At 42.5% G+C, this 12,138-nt stretch overlaps 1 long non-coding RNA gene across 1 annotated transcript in view; it reads right to left on the bottom strand.

Moving 5' to 3' along the window:
* Nucleotides 1-8,117: 8,117 nt before the first annotated feature.
* Nucleotides 8,118-12,138, bottom strand: part of LOC139794059 (uncharacterized) — a 30,404-nt gene continuing 26,383 nt past the window's right edge. Inside the window, exon 4 of the long non-coding RNA XR_011724934.1 lies at nt 8,118-8,419. This is a non-coding gene — a long non-coding RNA (uncharacterized lncRNA). The remainder of the gene's footprint in view (nt 8,420-12,138) is intronic.

Genomic DNA, 12,138 nt, shown 5'->3' with positions numbered 1-12,138 from the left:
GGGATTTTTTAAAAATTTTTTTTGTTTTTTGGGTTTTTTTGGATTCTTTGATTTTGGTAGAATTGTTCCATGTTCTTTAAATGTCATCACATCTTGAAGAGTTTTTGAATTTTCTTCCTGCTAAAATAATGGCGTTATTATTTGAGTTACCATTCCTGAAGAGTTCCTTTCTTTCTAATAAGAAATGCAAAGTGGGGTGGCAGTACTGGCTCATTATCTAAATGGAGATTTTATTCCCTGATACTTCACCTGCTGTCAAGCAACCTTCTGGTACATTCAGTTTTTCTAAGTGACAGAGGGAGTTTCAAAATTCAATTTAGATTATCTTTGAAAGTTGTCAGAATTGCTGCATGAAAAGTCTTCACTTGAAAGCACATCAGACATCCTGTTTATTCCTATTAAAATACCCTTTTGCAAGCAGGCACTGTTTGCACTACTTCTGTTTTCTTTACCACAGTTGGCCACCATTTTACTAACAGGTGAATGCTCCATTTAAAAAATGAACTACTTTGCAGGAGTTCAGTATCAATCCCAAATGCTAAATTTCTTTGCATGTCTGTTCTTTAAGTTGCTTCATTGCTCTGCCTTGTTATTGAAGTCTCAGCAGCAGACAGGGAAAGCAACTTTCAGACTATTTTTGACTGACCAGCAGGAAGGCTGTGCAGGTAAAACTGAATTGGTAGCCAGTCTTTATAAATACTTGTCTGACTGTGCCTTATTAAAAACAGTGGTGTGATCATGAAGATTTTTTTTTTTTTTATCTTTGGTGACTGCAAGTTTAATTAGGACTCAGGTTTCTTTCAGTCTTATGCCAAATGCTTAACATCATTATTGAGACACATAGTTCATTGGAACAGTTAAGTATATACTCTCTCCCTAAGGTAAGCATAGCAATTATCTTCTGAATACGAATGCCTAAGTTGCATCAGTTCTGTGAGATAGTTTTAATGAAAACAAAACATAATTGGAAGAGCTTCCAGGAAGCTGGTCAGCCATTTTGCTCAGCACAATGTTATGAAATATCTTGCAGTGAAAGCACTTCACATGTAAACTGTGTAATGTATTTCCAAATAAAGTTTCTAATTAAAATGGGAATTTCTGTGCCTACTAATAATAACAACCAGCAATGACATTTCAGAAGCCCACTCAGTGAGAAATTTAAAGCTTTGTGAAACCTGCTCTAACTCAGAAGGATTTTTTGTAAAAAGCCTGTTTGTTTGAAAGCAGAAAATACCTGACTTCAAAGAACTCTTTTTTTTTTTTCTCGTTTGATGGGGTTGGAGGGAGTTGACCCGAGTTCTTAGTTTCATGGTATTCCAGTTTAAAATACATCGGAAGGAAAAGCAAATAATCTGGAAGGATCTTTACTCAAGTTCAGAGTTTTGTTATTTTAGCTTTACAAATGTGTTTTATTTTCACTTAAATACACATTTGAATATAGCAGTTTGGAACAAAGAATGCATGGTTTAGACAATATTGACTATTTACAGTCCTGTTCACTTTTGTGGAGGTTTTGTTTATATGTAAGATGACTGAGCTTTGACAGCTCTTCTGGTGCAAGAAACCCAGTCAGGGGCATGAGTCTCATTTTACAATCTTGGCATTTTAGGGAGATGTTAATGTATGAATATGTTGATGGAAATATTTTTGGTTTTTCATTCTCATTCACAAAAGCTTTATGGATTTGATTTGTTAAAAAAACTCTTTTAAAAAGTGCCTTTAAAGAACTCAGTAGGCAGTACTGAATTAAAAACGTTAACCTGAAGATTTAAATTAAAATTTTAGACTTTGAGAATTAATTTTTCCACCTCTTTGGGCTGAGATGGGCAGAAGCAGGAAGAACCAGAGGCATGAGCAGCATCCTGCTGCTGGGGGGTGAACTCCTCCCTGGGCACCAGGAGCCACCTCTGGTTTTTGGCTCTGCCTGGGAACCTGTGCCCCTCTCAGCACCCGGGTGCTCTTGCCACCAGTTAGATGGAGGTGTGTCAGCTCTCAGCCTTGGCTGGTTCAAAACAACTGCTTGTTTATGTTAAAAATCATGATTTGAGTGGCTTTGATCCATTTTTATTATTTGAACTGAACTCTTATTCCAGTGTGGTCTCCTCTCTTGGAGCCTTCAGAAATGCTGAGTTTGCCCAGGCATTTTTACACTCAGCTCTTGCTGTTTCCCAATCACTGTTGTGTCCCAGGGGTCCTGGATATTGCTGCAGCCTTTACTTGGGAATTTGGAATTGAAATCTCAAGCACTGAAATGGGGGTTTCTGTTTGGTGCCTGCACATGGAATCTCCCAGTGCTTTGGCATGTTGTTTGGTGGTTGGCATAGGGTTTTTCCATTTCACATTCGTCCTTTCCCCCTTATTCCCTCAGGAAAAAATGGTCTCTGCTGCATCAAAGGAAGCTTTGCTTAAAAATTACATCAGTCACCATGACTTGCAGTTGTTACTTCCTCAGGCTGAGTTCAGTGTGCTAACAAGCATCTGATCCACTCTGAAAAACTGCCCAAACTTAGACTCATGGAGAGATGTTTGAAGTCCCTCTTATAGATGACCTTTTGCCTTCTTATTTCTGTAAGAAACTTCCTGAAATCAAGCCTTCAAGCTAACCTGGGAAAAGATCTTAAGTGTGAAGAAAAACTGAAGTTCAGGATGCAGCTCAGTGCACCCCAAAGATGTGAGATGTTTTGGTTAGGGGCCTGTAGTGCAGCCAGATGGCCTTTTCAATAGATGGTTGCAAAACGTGATCTGGAATTGGTCTGCAGGGATGAATTTGCTTTATTCTTTCAGTGATGCAAATTCTATTCCTTCTTTTCTAATTGTTTCTGGAGCTTTTTTATTTTATTTTATTTTATTTTATTTTGTCTTAATTCTGAAAGCAATGTGTCCATGCTTACTGCAGACAACTTCCAGATGCCTGGTGTCATTTTGGTATTCCCTTATTCCAGCATTAGCTGAAAACTCAGCATTGGCTTCTTCTTCTTGTTTGGTATCTATTTATATGTGCATTCCCTAATGACAGGGTCTGAGACGTCTCTCTCATTCCTTATACCCTAGGATAAAAGGCCATCATAATGATACCATGTCAGCTGGTTTGCTTGTGTTTTGGTTTGTTGGTTGTGAGGATGTGAGTAGGGGCTTCAGTATTTTTGGAAAGGGCAGAGAGGTGAGAATAAGCACGTAGGGAAGAAAATGGTTGCTTTTGTGATTTATTGTCAGCAGCTCTTCTGCTGTCCTGGTTTGGAGCTGACATACTGCAAAAATACTGCCTGGTGCAGTAGTGGGCAGCCTGTTACTGCTACTTAGAAGTCAGTGTTGGTGGTACTTTGTCAGGTGTACCTCAATTTGGTGAGGCTCAGAGGTGAGAATCCCGTGCTGACATCTTTAAACAACATGTAAACAAAGGTGTCTTGGTCTTTGTGCAGAAGTGATAGGTGGATCCTCACACCCCACAGGTTCCTGAGGTGATGTGTTTAGTTCTCCATGGATTTAAGAGAGGTTTCTCAGCTTTGTGATCTCCATTGATGTTAATGTAAAATATATATTCTCTAAAAACAGTTCTGTATACCTTTTTCAGAGGTTGTGAAACCAAAGTTACTTAATTGCTCTTCAAACAAAAGAGGGTCCTAATTTGAGTAGTTGCACATAAATCCTATTTAAAGAATTAGCCAGGGCTTCAAATCTGCTGTGAGTGAAGCCTGCAATGAAACTTCAGACTTCAGTGATACAGTTTCTGCTCTATATGTAATGAAGACCTAAATGACAAGTGGAATAAAACATTTTGTTAAATGTTAAAGCTAGAAACTCTCCAAGAACTGAGTTTTTGGTTTTTTTAATCTCTACTGAATTTTAAAGCAGGGAGAAACAACTTTCCTGAACTTGTGACTGCAGCTTCCCAAGACTGAAAGCACCTTGGGTGAAGTCCCTTCTTGAGTAAAAAGTGTTTATTTATATTTTTCTGCTGAACTCTTGCAGCATGGAGTATCAGCATCTTAGTGCCTCAGCCACAGAGGCCTGAGCTTCCAGGCTGCCTGAGCAGGTGGGGAAAGTTGTCCCCTGGAATGTCCTGAGCAATACTGCAATGATTTTCCCTTTGTCTCCAGGAATTGTTATAAAGGTTTGAAGAGTGAGCCTTGAAGCTCAGCTGTGATCAGTCAGTGATGAGCTCATGCATATTTGTTGTGATAAAAAACTATTTTACTTTGTGATCAAAGTCCAAAGAGCTGGTGTTACAAATAAGCTGTTAGTAAAATGTCTCCTATAAATGGCTGGTCGGGGAATGCTGACTGGTGTCACAACTGCTTCCAGGGAGAAATCACACTTTCTGCGTTGAAAGAAATGGACTGAGATATAATGAAATGTAATCAAATGGTTCTTTGAAGCCCTTCTCAAATAAACAACTGACTTATTGTGTATAAACACTTAGCACTGGTACACTTTCAGGGTTTCATACATCAGATGGGTTGCCTAGACAATAGGGCAAAGGGATGCATTCCTGATGTGTGCCTTGTGTTTTTTCAAGCCAACTCCAGTGCACCAGGGTTGAGGGGGAAAATAATTCCAGTAAAGTAGATAACAGATGTTGGGGGAGTGCTTTGTGTACGACAAGGGTATTCTCACATTCACTTAAAGCCCAACCAAAAAACTAACAAAGCCTCCCAAAACAAACAGCCCCCTGAAACTCAAAAAATGTCCAAGCATATTTCTGCAGAGGGTAGGGGAAACTTTAACCACAAGGTTGACCTCCTCACAAATGCTGGGACAAACCTATTTGCTTCCTATCCCACATATGCAGCAGGAGCCCTTGGACAGGTGGGTGCCCTTGGTGGATCTTGCTGGGGCGGGAGGTCCTGAGGGCAGGCTCTGAAATCCTGGTCCAAAGCGCAAGGCCTTGTCTGCTCTAAGCAAGTGAAGTATCTTCTGATCAGCAAGTCTTAAGAAAAGCTCTGTTTGCTCATACTGGAGAATGAGCTTTAGTCTCACTGTGCCTGCTCTGCTGCAAGGAGATTCTTGTGCCAGACTGAGTAAAGGTGCTGGGGGTCAGGGATGTGTTCCCATCACTGTGCAGCAGTTGATTAGGAAAGGGAGTTTCCAGCTGCTCTTTGTTACCTGTTCTCACTCTCCAGCCTGCATGCTTTCCAGCTGTCAGCCCCCTCCCGAAGCAGGCTGGGGCTCGGCCACCTCAGCTCCGCAGTCACCGAGCTCTTCCAGCTCGGCAGCCGCCGGCCTGGTACCGGGGAGCGGGGCCCCGGCTGCCTCCAACCCCCTCCTGCAGCGATGGGGGCAGAGTTGTGGAAAGAAGTTTGTTTTTTTTCTCGGCGATCTGTGCCGGTTTCTCAAGGAGCAGCTTTTTGGGGGTGGGTGTGTTGGGGGGCTGGCTGACACTAGGTGTCAGTGTGGGGCTTCCCCAGGCAGGCACAGCGCGGCTGCCGCCCGGGAGCCACCGCCGGGGCCTGGCAGAAGTCGCCCGTGTTTTTAAAATACGTGTTTGAGCTTTTTGTTTTCCTGCTTGCCCTGAACTTTGTGGCCACACACAATAGTCCCCAATACAGTAGAAGTCGCTTTACAATACTATGTTAAAAAAATAAATCTTTAAAATCCCTCCCCCCCTATGATTGAGATCGTCACCTACAGTGATCTGTCGCAAGCTACAGTAAAAAAAAAATGGCAGCAGCATCATATGCAAATATTTTTGTTGACAAGCTCATAAACATTCTCAAAGCACAGAAGTGGTGCATCTCCATCTGTGCCTCTGGACATGGACCATCCTGCTTCCTTCTATCTCTTGGAATTTTGAAGGTCATGCAAGCATCACATCACTTGGTGTGTTTGTTGTTTGAGGAAGGCTGTTCTGCTAGGGCTGAGGTGGGGCTTGGGCTGACTGCTGAAACTACTCTCACCTGACAAGTTGTGTGAGAAAAGGCAAAGGTTTTCCCCAAGCTCCACTGCAAGTGGCATTGTAGGTAAGTTGCTAAGGATGTCTGGGTCACAGGCTGTGACCAAGATCAAGTGGGTTTCAGGGGTGGGCCTGAGACAGCAGCTGGATCCACTGCCTCTGGGTACCAAGCTGGGGACATCAGGATGGATGTGAACATCCTCTGTGGCATCTCCCACCCTCACCTCTGGGGCAAGGTTGACAGACTTTGGTCCATGTACTTTGATTTGGCCTGGCATGTGGAGGGGTGGCAACACAGGAGGACACCCCCTGGGCCACATATCCTACCTCTGCGCAGATGCTTATTTTCACAAAGCTTGAAAAAAATACCTCTGTGGCTCACTAAGCTTCTACTGAAGTCAACAGGAGATGGATCAAACTTCACATTCTTAAGCGAAGTGTGAAGCTGCTGAAGAAGGCAGTGAGAGACCCAGCTCTCAGCCATTGGAACCCAGGGGGAGGCTGTGGAAGGATGCTGCTGGCAGCCCATGCAGTGGAACAAAACTGGAGATGAAGAAGATGCACTCAGATTGTATTTGGAAACAAACATCCATGCTTTATAACCCCAAGCAGAAGTTTCATTTATCTGATCTGCCAGTTGATTATACAAGATTATTTGCTTTGTTAAAACAGGAATAGGAGCCAAGTTGCTGATTTAATTTTTTTTTCTTTTAAATACTGCTAGGTTCCATTTTCTTGACATATGAGCTTTTCCATGACTAAAGTTTCTTTCAACTGCACTAATTTTATCTGCGGGAGAAATCTCAGACTAGATCCAGCTTATTTTATAACTAAGCAGAGTTACAAAATTAAGTTAGAATGTGAGGGACTGAAAAGCCAGCCTGAAAAAAAAATAAAAGAAAACAAGCTATGTCCACTTTTTTTTCCGACTGACTCCAGCTGGAGCATAGCTGGACCAGTGAAGACAGTTTGAAACCCATATTCACCACTTGCCAATGCTGAGTTGCTTTTGCCTCTGGCCACCATCCAGGCCCTGGCATCTCATATAGCCAGAGCATCTCATCATTAGTCCTTTCTAGGATTATGCCACTACAGACCTAGCACTGGTGTAGCTCTACCTCAGGTAACAGGGAGATCCTAAAATGGGTGGTGTAGCTGCTGTGTTATATACAGCCACTTTGCAAGGGCATAGCTGGCAGGATGCTGAAGGAGCCCTTTTGCTTGCAGGTGTTGCTACTGTGGAGCTGTATCTCTGTTGGAGGAAAGATAAAGCAGAGGTAAGAGGCAGCCTTGTGAAGACATTGCTTCTTTACCTCTCCAGCAACTCACTATACTGGGAGAAACATCTGGGGCAAAGCTCACCTTGGCTAGGGCCAGGGAGAGCAGCAGGGCCAACACAAGTTGGGCCTTAGGTTCAGGGCATTGGGATCTAGCAGGGCCTCAGGATCTAGGGCTTTGCCAAGGCAAGTCCTGCAGACTTCCACCTAGGGAAATTCTGCCACACCTCTGGGCAACCTATCCCAGCCTTTAGCTGGTCTCACAGTGTAGACATTATCCTTGTGGCTGGAGACAAAATTTGGCTTGAAATGACTCAACTGTCCATCAAAGTCCATCCTCATGAAGACAGTACCTTCATCATCTCTGTATTTCCAGCACTGAAAGACTAGGATTAAATCCTCCTAGGTCCTTGCTGAATGAACTCAATCCCCTCAGCCTTTGTCCCTGTGCTAAGGTCTCCAACCCCTGTCATCTTGGTGCACTTACCCCTCTCAACCCCCGTGGGCTCTCAGTTTTTCAGTGTCCCTCTTGAGCTGGGGAACCAAAACCAGACCCAGTGCCCACATGTGTTATGGGACAGCTGCACCCCGTGATCTGCTGTCTGTACTTTTTTCTGATATAATGCAGTTAGGTACTGACATAGTCACTGCCATGGGGTATTTTTCATCAAGGGAGTTCAAAATGCTTTGTAAGGATGTTTTAGGAAAAGGTCTCAGTTGCTGTCTTCCTGAGGTTTTTCAAAGGAGGTCAAAGCTTTTTCAGCCCTCCCATCTACAGGTCAGAAGAATTCAATCTATTATTTTAACTGCCCTCTTCCTTTTGGTATAACAGACAAATACCTCACTTTCTGCAGTGTGTAATGAAAAAGAAATTTACAGGGGAGGAAAGACCCCTTTGGAGAGCAAGAGGGATGCATCAATTTTACAGAGAAATGAAATGCAATGAAATCTTTTATGCATACACCTAATGAAAGGGATTAAGCTTTTTCGAAATTGTTTTATAAATGAAACACAATGTTTTTCTTAACTATTTCCCAGAGCAACATAAAATAGACACAAAAATGAGCCTTGGCTCTAATCTTGATAATTTTATCAAAAAAAGCATAATCCAGCTGCGTGACTGCTCCACTGGATCCCTGTTGACAGGATGGCACATTCTAGAGGAGACTTCACTGATCTTCTTGACCAGCCTTGTGCTCAGTCAAATGCCAAACTTGCATCCAACCAGGGATATGTGCTTCAGTTTTCTCATCTTTAAAAAAGAGAAAGAATGGTACTTGACTTCTTTTTGGTAGCAGTGAGAGAGAAATGTTAGCGGCCTCTACCACAGCTGTCAGGGTCTTTTTCTTGCTTTCAGGCATTTGGGTTATATTGTGTGGCACTTGGGAGGTCTGCCCTGCCATCTCACATTCAGAGAGCACACACACTTAAATTGCCTTTGGCAGATGTTTCTCCATGAAAGGCTTTGCTTTGCTGACCCCCAGCCCCCCAGCATAGCCCTGCCAGGACTTTGCTTCCCTTCCTGGGGAGCCCTTGCATTGGGATCTCCTTTCTGCAATTTAATCCCATTTTTCTTCCTCTCTCAGCAGGCTTGTTAAACTCTCCCATCTCCTTTGCAGCTACTGGGTTTGATTGTGAAAAGCTCATAGCATCTCTTCTCTGTTTTCTCTTCCCCAGCAGGAACAGTCTTAATTCTCTCCACCCATTCCTACACCATGAGTAGTTGATTTTGCTGCTTTCCCCCAGGCTGCAGGTCAGTGCTTCCTCAGACTGCAGCATCTCAAATAACTCCTATACGCTGAGGCCAGACTGGTGCCAAGTGAGGGGGAGTATCACTTGATCATTTTCACTCATCTCACCACTGCATGGTGTGATGCACTATGATGCTTCCTGCAGCAGCAAGGCTTTGTGACACATGCTAACACCTAAATTCAGCAGCACAGCTGTGTAGCCAGGTGTTACCTTGTTGAATGTCTGCTCAGAAACCCATGCCAGGTTTGCACCTTCTCTTATCAAACTGCCTTCTATTTGTTAGATAATGTCTCCAGGCTCTCAGTATCCGAAGCATTAATGAAGATATAGTATAGTACCATAGTGAAATCCATGCTGGATACATGTATTTGCCTTGAATAATCAGGGATTTACTTACAATGACTCAAATTTTCTAACCAATTTCCTAACCAGTCCTGAAATTCCTTTACAATAGTGTCACATGGACTCAAGTCACCTTCACTACTAAGCACTCTGTGAGAAAATGCTAAAGCTTTACTGCAGAGTGTCTGCTGTGACCTTGGTCACCCTCCCCAAAACCACAGGTAACCTCAGCCAGCACTGAGATAGCTTCTGCCAGTGGTGGAAATACCTATGGGGTATTTTACTATGCACAATAATTTTGAAAACATTTATCTAAATGGTCTTTTTAGATAAATTTACACAGCTTTCTCTCTTTTTTTTAGTACCCTGAAGCCCCAGGAAATCCTGTCAGTTGCCTGATCAAATGATCCTTTCAGTAGAAACAGAAAAAAAAACCAAAAAAACACTGTCATTATTGTAATTGATAGATTTAAGTATTAGAAATGTGAGTAGGGAAAGGACTACCTGGTTCAGATAGTCCCATCTCCGGTGGTCATGGAATATAACACAATGCAGAGACCATGCAAATCTCTGCACTCAACAAGCCAAACCCACTTTAAGTTCCTGCCAGGAAGCTGTTATCCTGCACTGCTAACACTGAAAAGCTTCTGCAGACCTGGGAGTTCACCTTTCCCTGTAGGCTCTTGGCTGCTGCCCTGCTGGGTGGAAACCCTCTCCAAGCCTCCAGGCACCACTGTTTGGGTGGCAAAATGGGAGACGTGCAAGGCTTGGGCTTGGTGCAAGGTTTTGGGCTGGTGGTGAGGAGGGAAACTACAACTGAGATCTCCAGAAGGGAGCCTGCAGGATAACTGCAATGCTCTTCAGCTAAACAGTTTTATTGCTAACTTTTTTACAGGTTCTTGTTCCCAGTTCAAAGGGGAAGACGCTTTATTCAGAGCTTCAACCTTTCCTGCAACAACCCCAATTTGCTTGTGTCTTGCTTGCCCATGGTTCTATGGTATCTGTGCTGTCTCTTCCTCTCCAATTTTTTTTCCCAACATTTGCAGCATCATCCCAGATCAAAGACCCTCAGAAATGTCCCCAAGCTGTAAAAATGGGTTAAACATACAACAGTCACTTGTTTCCCATTCAGTAAAGCATTATACAAGCAGTTCTAAATGGTGATCTTTGAAACAAGAGCAGCTCCACATGTAATTGTTTACTTCAACCAATGTACAAAGCAAAAATTTAATTTTCTTGGGATGTTACATTATTGTTATTTTTTTAATATGAAGTGGCCCTTTAATGAGTGTTAATCTCCGACAGATGGCTCTGTCCATCTGGCACTGCTGAAGAGTGAAAAAGTCCAATTTATGTGGAAAATTTATTTAAAATTGTATATTCATTAGAAGCAACAACTGATTTTTTCATCCTGGGAATGCATGATGATGCCAAAGCACCACTAACAAATTCCACTGCCAAGAAGTGGAAGAGAATTTGCAGACAGAACCGATGGCACAAGCGATTTTTCTCCTTTCATTGTTGTGAAATGTCTCTAAGAAAAAAAAAAATCCTGTGAACAAAGTGCAATATCCCTCACATATTCATACAAGCTCTGTCTTATACTGAAGGAGGGTACTATAGCAGCATCTGCCTTGGGCTCTGGAGCAAGGTAGGACATCTCTGATAGAAAAGCAGAATTGGAGCTTCTAATTCCAAGGGATGGCTCAGTGCAACATCTGAGGGGGTGATGTTGGGCCAAAATTGCTGCCTCTCCCTCCAGATACCCAACTTTATACTCATCCAGCCTGCTGCAAAGGGCTAAAGCTCTTGCCAGCTGACCCAGCAGCTTAAGGTGCTGAGGACATGGCCTGGAGCAGGGAGTGAAGGGCAGACAAGCACCTGCCCAGTGGGGGAAAGCAAAGCTGAGCATCAGCTCTGTGGGACAAGAGGGAGGAGGAGGAGGAGATTGGGACTCTCTGGAAAGTCTGCAGACTGGCTCAAGTAGGGAGGTGGATCCACATGAACCCCAGTTCCTGCTTCTCCTGGGGCAATGTTACTGATGCTTTGGAAAAGTTAAAAAGGCAGAAGAGGCTCTGCAACAAACAGTTGCACAGGAATTTTTAGAAAATCAAAGAATTTACCATCTTCAGAGTATGATCCCACTCCCATGATGCTCTGTGTTGTGAATCCCCATGGATTTTTGGGGAAGTTGTTTGGTTCATTATGTTGCTTTGGGAATCTAAAATGTTATTTGGATATGATGTTGTGGTCAGAAAACAAAGCAACACTTTGTTTAGACAAAATGAACGTTTATCTGTAATTTTTCTCCTTTTAGCACCATTAGTTACTCAACCTGAGAAGGAATATAATTTTTATATTTTTCCTAAGAGAACATTATTCTGTCAGTTTAGAAAAAGTACTTTCTGTCTGCAACAAGATAGACGATTGTCTTACCTTGTATCACAAAGGGGTTGAAGTTCAAATATTGTTTCATGCTGAAGTAAAAATATTATTTTGTCCTGAAGATCAGAACAGAGTATTCAGTATTCTTCCAGCAGGCGGGTCTATATTTAGTATGACAATACCCAAGGTTTTCTTATTAATGCTAGATCTTTTTCTACAAAAACAGCATCCTAAAATTAAATCCTTAGACATGACTGCTTTGCATTCAAAAGGCACTTTCTCTTTTGAGACTTCAAGTCAGGTTAACCTCTTAAATCTGTGTGGAAGAGTCTTAGATGATTTATTAGAAGGAAAGTAATCATGCTCTTGCTATAGGATACCCATCTATTAAGATTTATAATTTGACTTAGCATGTATTTTCTGATGGTATTTTAACAATAGAGTATCTGAGAGCAGAAGCTTTGTTTCCATTAAAGTTCATTGGGATGATTT

Source organism: Heliangelus exortis, chromosome 3 (genome assembly GCF_036169615.1).
Source record: "Heliangelus exortis chromosome 3, bHelExo1.hap1, whole genome shotgun sequence".
In the NCBI taxonomy this organism is placed as follows: domain Eukaryota; kingdom Metazoa; phylum Chordata; class Aves; order Apodiformes; family Trochilidae; genus Heliangelus; species Heliangelus exortis.
This window is presented reverse-complemented; position numbering and strand designations above follow the sequence as displayed.